We start from the raw sequence: 7,147 nt of genomic DNA on the forward strand, positions 1-7,147 counted from the left end.
CCCTCCACTCTTCCCGTGTATCATGTTTTCATGGAGGAACACTGTTTGAATAACAAAACCATCTCTGCAAAGTCTCCTCTCCTCTCCTCTATCGGCTGAGGTGATGCATTGTGGGCAGCAGGACTATTCTAATAGACACACATGGTAATTACAGTAGTGGGAGGCAGCAGACAGTGGTGGTCGGGGGACAGCTCAAAACTATAAATCACAAACTCCTGGTTCCACCCTCCTGAGCGTAGCCGATCACACTCAAGCAAAAAGCAATTCTGCCAACATGTGTTTGCACATTTGTCTTCATCAGCCACTGGCTTGTTTTGGGCCCCCGTGACTGGATTTTCTCTTCCCATGGTTATCAAACATGGACTTCTTTCCAAATGTTTGGATCAAAGTCTGCCGTATTAGGCGCATTAATTAGCCATAAATTAGCCAGTTGGTGTAACATGGAGGATATTTGTGCTTATTTAAACCTATATAATTACGAGAAATGGTGTTAAACTACAAAATTCACAAAAAAATGTAACGAGTGTTGATAAGAAAAAAAAAACATTGCCCTATTCAACTTGAAGTTTTACAGTTTCCCCCTCTCTCTGGTAGCGTGATATGTTTCCAGGAGAAGCATCTAACTCAAAGTGGAGGCAATAGCAAAGGTGTTAAAAAAGCAGGCAGTGATGGTGAATGCCTACTACAGTGTGTCCTCTCCTGCTTTATCCGTACGGACAGCTGCCTGTCAGCCAGCTGAGCCCATGCAGGGACGAGGTGTCTGCTGAGGAGCTGGTGTCAGCAAGGTGAGAACAGAGCCCGGCTACGCTGAGCCGAGCTGAAATGGATGCAGAGGAGAGAGAGCGTCTCTCTTGCCTCTGAGGGACATGGATTTTTCAGCGAGGAAACAGAGACTGCTGGAGCAGGAGACTCAGCCAGACAGAACATGAAAGCCAAGAGCGGCCATGACACATGATGGACACAAACGCAGGAAGAGGAGCTGCCTCCTCCTCCTCCTCCTTCAACCCCCCTCTTTTCTCCTTCTGCAGAGAGGAGGGAAAGGGGAAAAGGGAAAGGGGGAGATGATGCCTGGATCGCAGTGGCTCCCAGTTGAACTCTGCCCCCCTGTAATGTGTGGTCTTTGATGTTGCCAAAGATGTTTAGAGAGATGCAGGGAAGCTTCAAAGAGATCATAGAATTGAGGCATGTTGGTTGGAAAATAAAATAAAAAAAAACGAAGCAAGCTGCCAGACATCCACATGCATCTTTCAAGATAGAGCAGGGGTCATGTGAGCAGACAGCTGAAAACAATAGCAAGAAATGAAAGGTGACATGAATTGAAAGGTAGATAAATAGCTGCAGGGGAAGGAAGGGAGATTGTTGTTGGTATAAAAGGATGCCATGTAGGCTTTGGTTTTGTAAAAAGCTGCCAGGGGGCTTAACAAGGCTTGGCAGGCCAGTCAATAGACCAACAGGCATTAATGTCTGCATTTCAGTGACACCATCAAACAGTCAAAGACTGACTTGTGCATCCAATGATGCAGAGCAACTTTTAGACAAATACTCTCCACACTAAAATAATGACCCAAACAAGAGTGTGTTTGTCACATGAGTCTCACTAAAACGGACCCATGTCGCCACATGTATGTAGCACTTTTGTCTGTGTTAGCTACCTCACAAAACAAGAGGAAATGAGCTAGGAGGTCAAAGGTCACAATGACCGATCAGAAAACATCAAATCTGTTTTTTTTTCCTTTCAAAAATTATCCTTTCTGGGCTCTGGGTCAGGATTTGTTTGAAGAAGGGAGTTCCCTTAATGAAAAAGCGCAGCGATCTCTTTATTGCCACACATTCACTTTTATCTCTGGTGATTCCCTCGTTGAGGCACTTTATGATCCCCTGCCCTCACTCCAGGCCATATCTGCAGACATGAGGGTTTTTATCCAGAGGAGCCTCCTTCTCCTTCTCTTCCTCCTCCTCCAAAATGCCACTGTTACTCACTCTCCTCTGTTTCAGTGTTTACTTCAATCTGACCTGGCAGCTTGCTGGTGTGCCACAATGGACTAGCCTCTGGCTCTCTTACAAACACACACCTTAGCAATGGTATCCTCAAAACAAAACAAAAATCTAAAGCCTATAAATACCTTATCAGCTTTTGATAAAGTATTTATAGCTAAGTATTATGCAGTAACTTCCCCCACTAAAGAAGACACTGGTGCTTTTCCTCTGTATTCCCAATTGTTTACTTTTCTCTGAGACCACATGTGGTTTACGGCAGATCAGATGCACAAAAAGATCTGAGACCAAACAGCTTCACAAATCAATAAATCCCTATGCTCCTCTGTTACTCTTTGCATGCTTGAAGAAGAAGCAAAGTGACAGAGAAGTGAAGGTAACAAGTAACAGAAAGAGGAGAGGAAGAATGGAGAGTTATTTAACAAACTTGATTTCTTCTTCTAAAGACGTTATGCGGAGGCTCTGTTTTAATTGGACAGCTTTGCCACCTTCTGGCCCGGAGTCTCAAGCACACTGTTGTGACCATGTGGCTTTGAACAAGGTGTGTGGTTGTTTTGGAATTAAATGGAGATTAGATCAAAACAAATTTTCTTTTTTCAAGACAACTTTTTGCCCCATATACTGAGCCAAGATAAGGTACTTATTAGTTCAGTTATGTAGCCCTATGGTTTGAAATGTGACAACAAACAAATGTTATTTTGAATGGTAGTAGCAGCCTGTACTCTAAGACATGTCTGCATGTGTGCTGGAATGAACAAAGAGCTTAGCTCGTGTTTAGCCTTTAGCCTGGGCTGTATCAACTCCAGTTTAGCTTTCTTCCGCTCTTTTGTCATTTTTCTGTCTGACATTTGGGCTCTTGTGTCCACCATCACTACAAAATTAATCACAGAAATAGTTTTCAGCAGAGAAAAACACAGAACTTTCCCACTATTAAACTTCATCAGCCAGTGTAGTGTAGTTGTCATAGAGATTTAAACGTGCTGTAGATCATTCCAGTCCTGCTCAACCCGATTGAAAAGCTACAAAGTAGCATTTTGAACTAACCTTTATTGGTGCTGATAATCTAATTTGTTTTCCAGCACATTTTTTTTTATAGATTGTGGTCATTACAGTTGAGTCTCACTGAAAATGGTGTGGCTTAAAATTTGAAAGAACTACTTCTTAATTAGATTAAAAGTGCTCATTGTGGTGGACAGAGAAATATATCTGGAGCACATTATTAGAAATAGTTAAGGTTAAGCTGCAGCATTAGCTGCAGATTCTCTAAAGCTTTTATGCTGGCAAGTAAATATGTTGTGTTCATATCTGATATGGAAAAAGACCTTTTTGGAACACACTGCTCTCTATGGTGCTCATATGTATGTGATGCATTTACAGTGAAACTAGAATGAAAACCTTTTAGGTGGCAATTAATTATATAATTAGAATCTTTTTCAGTATACCAAGATGGACCAGTGCAGTGTATATTTCTGGTTCAGATGATATCTCTTCATTCAGTGCTGCAGAGAATATCATGGCTTAGCTAGACGGGGAAACAGACAGAAATTTATGCTGTCCCCGTAGGACCTGCAAAAGCAAACCTGAGAATCAGAATCAAGACTGTTTATTTTAAATAGCATATTATAGAGCCTCGTCTGTTACCCTGGCTGCAGAGTAGGTGTTAGACGAGGCTAACAAGATGAGACAGAAAACACAAGGCTACTTATACATGTACAGGAAAAGATAACCAACAAATAAAACATTATCTTTGTCCACATGGAACACCAAAAGGTAAAAACCGCAAAGAGGCCAAAACATATCATATTTAATAAATGAATTTCATAGACCTGTATCCCATCAACATGATATATAACTTCCTTAGCAACCTGTTAAAAAAAAAGTAAAAAAAAAGAAGATGTTTATCCCTTGAGGACTGTCAAACCACAACAGGCAGCCAAAGTTGTGTTTTGGCCCTTTTCAAAATGGCTTTTCTCATGATATCATCTGCACACTTTTTTTTTTTTGTCAGAAAAATCATTGCTAATTTTCAGGAAGTAGTGGCAAGAATAACATCTAAATATTAATCCATTCTTTTAAGATAAGTATTTTCTGCACTGACAGAATGCGTATTTACTAAAAAGCTTTTCGAATAAAGTTTTTAAAACCGCCCAATTTATCAAATGTGATACAAAACAATGAATCATAAACAAAATGATACAGGGTCAATTAGGATATTATGTCAATACTTTTGATGGGTCAGGCTTTACAGGGTTAACACTGACATAGTAATGGCTGACATAGTAAAAACAAGCATTTGTTTTTCACATTTGATGCTGTAGCTGTAGACTTTGTTATTAAAAATCACAGATGCTCTCCTTAAAGTAAGAGTTAATTTGTTGCCTCTAAACAAAGACACACCAGCACTGCATGTGTTCAGCAGCACTGAATTTTAACAGCCATATTGCTCTATCAGTTGCCAACTTGCAGAGAGTAATTTATTACACATTTTAACCAGCATAGAAGATTTTTCTTCTCCAAATTGATTCCCCAACTCTCTTCAAATGCTTTGAATTAAAGGGAGAGCATAGCTACCCCACCCTGTTTAACAGTAGCTATCATATCTTACTCTGTCTCTGCCCTTTATTGACTTTATCAAAGGCTCCTCTTAAAGGGAGAGCCAGGAGGCTGTTAAACAGACCTGAGGAAAGCCAGAAACGAGGATTGTAAAAAGACAAAAGAGAGGTAGAGGTTTAGAGAGGAAGAAAGAGAGAAAGCAAAGAAGAGAAGGGAAAAAGACAGGGAACGAGAAGGAGGTGGGGTTAGAGGGAGACGCTCCACTGCCTGGCTGACAAACAGAGGGTCCCTCCAGAGCCAGGCAGATGAGAGGGAGAGGAGGAGGAGAAAGGGAGAGGGGTGTGAGAGAAAAAGAGGGGAGTTTGATGTGGGCAGTCAACCCCACCACCCTCCAACAGCCTTCCCTCTCTACTTCCTCCCCCCTTCAGCAGAAAATCTATGCCTGCTCTCTTAGTATTCCTCCCATCTCTCATGAAAGCTCTGCAGAAAGGAGAGCAGACAAGTGGACTGCTGCTGAGGCCCTGGCCAGCCGTGTGTGATGCTAGCTGGGACTTTTTTTCCCCTTCTTCCTTTTTAGGATGGGGTGTTTGCTCAGGGCTGACAGGACAGACAGAGCGGCCAGCCACTTGAAAGCCTGCACCAGGGATCTTAACTGGACACGTCCTCCCAGTACACCTCCTTTTCCTTCCCCATCCCGACTTTTGAATGAAAATTTCAGACTGCACTTGGATTACTGTGGACCACAGAGAACCATGATGAAATAATCAGCACAACAGAGATGTCTTCTTGAAGGGGCAGAGGTGTAACTTCGTTGTGTAACTGCATTAGTAATAATTTGACCTGAATAAGACATAGACCTGCTGATGTGATTTCACATTGACCTGAGACAGAATAAAAAACACCTATTTTTTATTTCACTTATTGTATATTTTTGTTCAAGCATTCTAATGTAACATCCTACCAATCATTCTATTCAGCTTCACAACACTTTTCAGCTTCAGATTTCTTGCACAAAGTTTTGATTTTGTGACAGACAACACCACAGAAACATCAAATAAATGAAACTTGGTCAACAATATAAAGGAAGGGTTCTCTAACATGGGCTGTTTTCGAATTCGCCTACCACATACTGCTTATGAAAGTAGTATGTAGTAGGCACTGCCTACTACATACTACTTTCATAAGCAGTATGTAGTGTGACTGTTCAGGTGGGTTAATTTTTGTAGTATGCTACGCTGGTCTTCAGTTTGAAGAAAACGGAAGTTGGCTATGGCTGACTTTTTTTCCCAAAAAAACTTTATTGAAAATGTACAAAATAAACGAACCACGAGTAACTTATCTGCAAATATATTGCCACAGAGAGCATTTTATATGAACTTTCAGTGGTGGAGATTATGAGGATTTAAAGATAAAAAAGAAATAGCTCTTACATTTATATTCCTCTGCTACTCCGGTTGTTGTTGCTCCGCTCTCTGCCATTTTCACTTCTGATATGGGACCAGACGCATTGCATTGTGGGTAACAGTAAGTGAAGCAGACTGGTCCTATGCATACTGTGGATTTTTCCCGATTTCGTACATCATCTGGGTGTTTTTCTCATACTACAACTCTGACATTTGTATGCATACTGCATACTGCATACTACATTTTGGTCGAATCAGTAGGCACTGCTAGTATAGTATGCAAATTCGAAAACGGCCATAGTTTGGTTTAAACGGACTCCAAACTAATCAGCTTCACATCAGTTTGTTCCTTCTCCACTGTGACATTTTCAAACAGCCTTTTGGTTTATTACAACCACACTGAAGAACCTTTTCACATCCTCCTAGATGAATACATGCTTTTTTACTGAAATGGGTGTAATGTTGTTATATCAATTAAGATGCCATAGGTCTATCCCTAAATGTGGCTAATAGGTCAAAGTTTAAAAAAAATGAAGTATCATGGGTCTGAGAGGCAGAAATGTATTGGAATGACAAACAGGGTAACCAAATACACCAGGCTTTCACAATGGCCAATCACTGATTGCATAAAGGCTGGTAGGTCAGGGGAGAATGGGGCAATATTTGTAGTCATCTGATCATTATGTCTTAAAGCCCCTTCCATTTCCCCTCGGCCATGAAGGAGAGGACCTCATGGTGCAGTGTTAAGCATGTTTTTGTAAAATAAATATTTTTTTGCACATAAAAGTAAATTTTCTGCTGTCAACTTAATCAACTGTTGTGCCAAAGCAAATTGATTCAGGTAGAAAAACTTATATCACATTTTTGATGAACTATCAACATATAAAACCATGTGATGAAGCTTGCTGAAGATCAGTCTGAATTGCTAAGAGAGGTTGTTTTTTTAAAAAATTGTGGCAGTGGGGTAAAGTGAGACAGTGATCATATAATTTTTTTTAGGTTAACTAAGATCAACTGATGTAGCCACAAACCTAAATCTTATAGTAATCAATTGTCTACTGTAGGTAGAGATTGTTTTGGCAGCTTCTTAGCCAATCTCCATCTCTCTGTCCAAACTCCAGAGGCAACATCCCTGGAAAAGGCTACGGCCTTCAGTAAAAGAACAGTTGGGGAGTTCTTTTGGCCATTGTAAGCTC

This window comes from Halichoeres trimaculatus, unplaced genomic scaffold, assembly GCF_033239565.1.
Source record: "Halichoeres trimaculatus isolate MK-OKI-2021-1 unplaced genomic scaffold, fHalTri1.1 fHalTri1_scaffold_11, whole genome shotgun sequence".
Taxonomy (NCBI): Eukaryota; Metazoa; Chordata; class Actinopteri; order Labriformes; family Labridae; genus Halichoeres; species Halichoeres trimaculatus.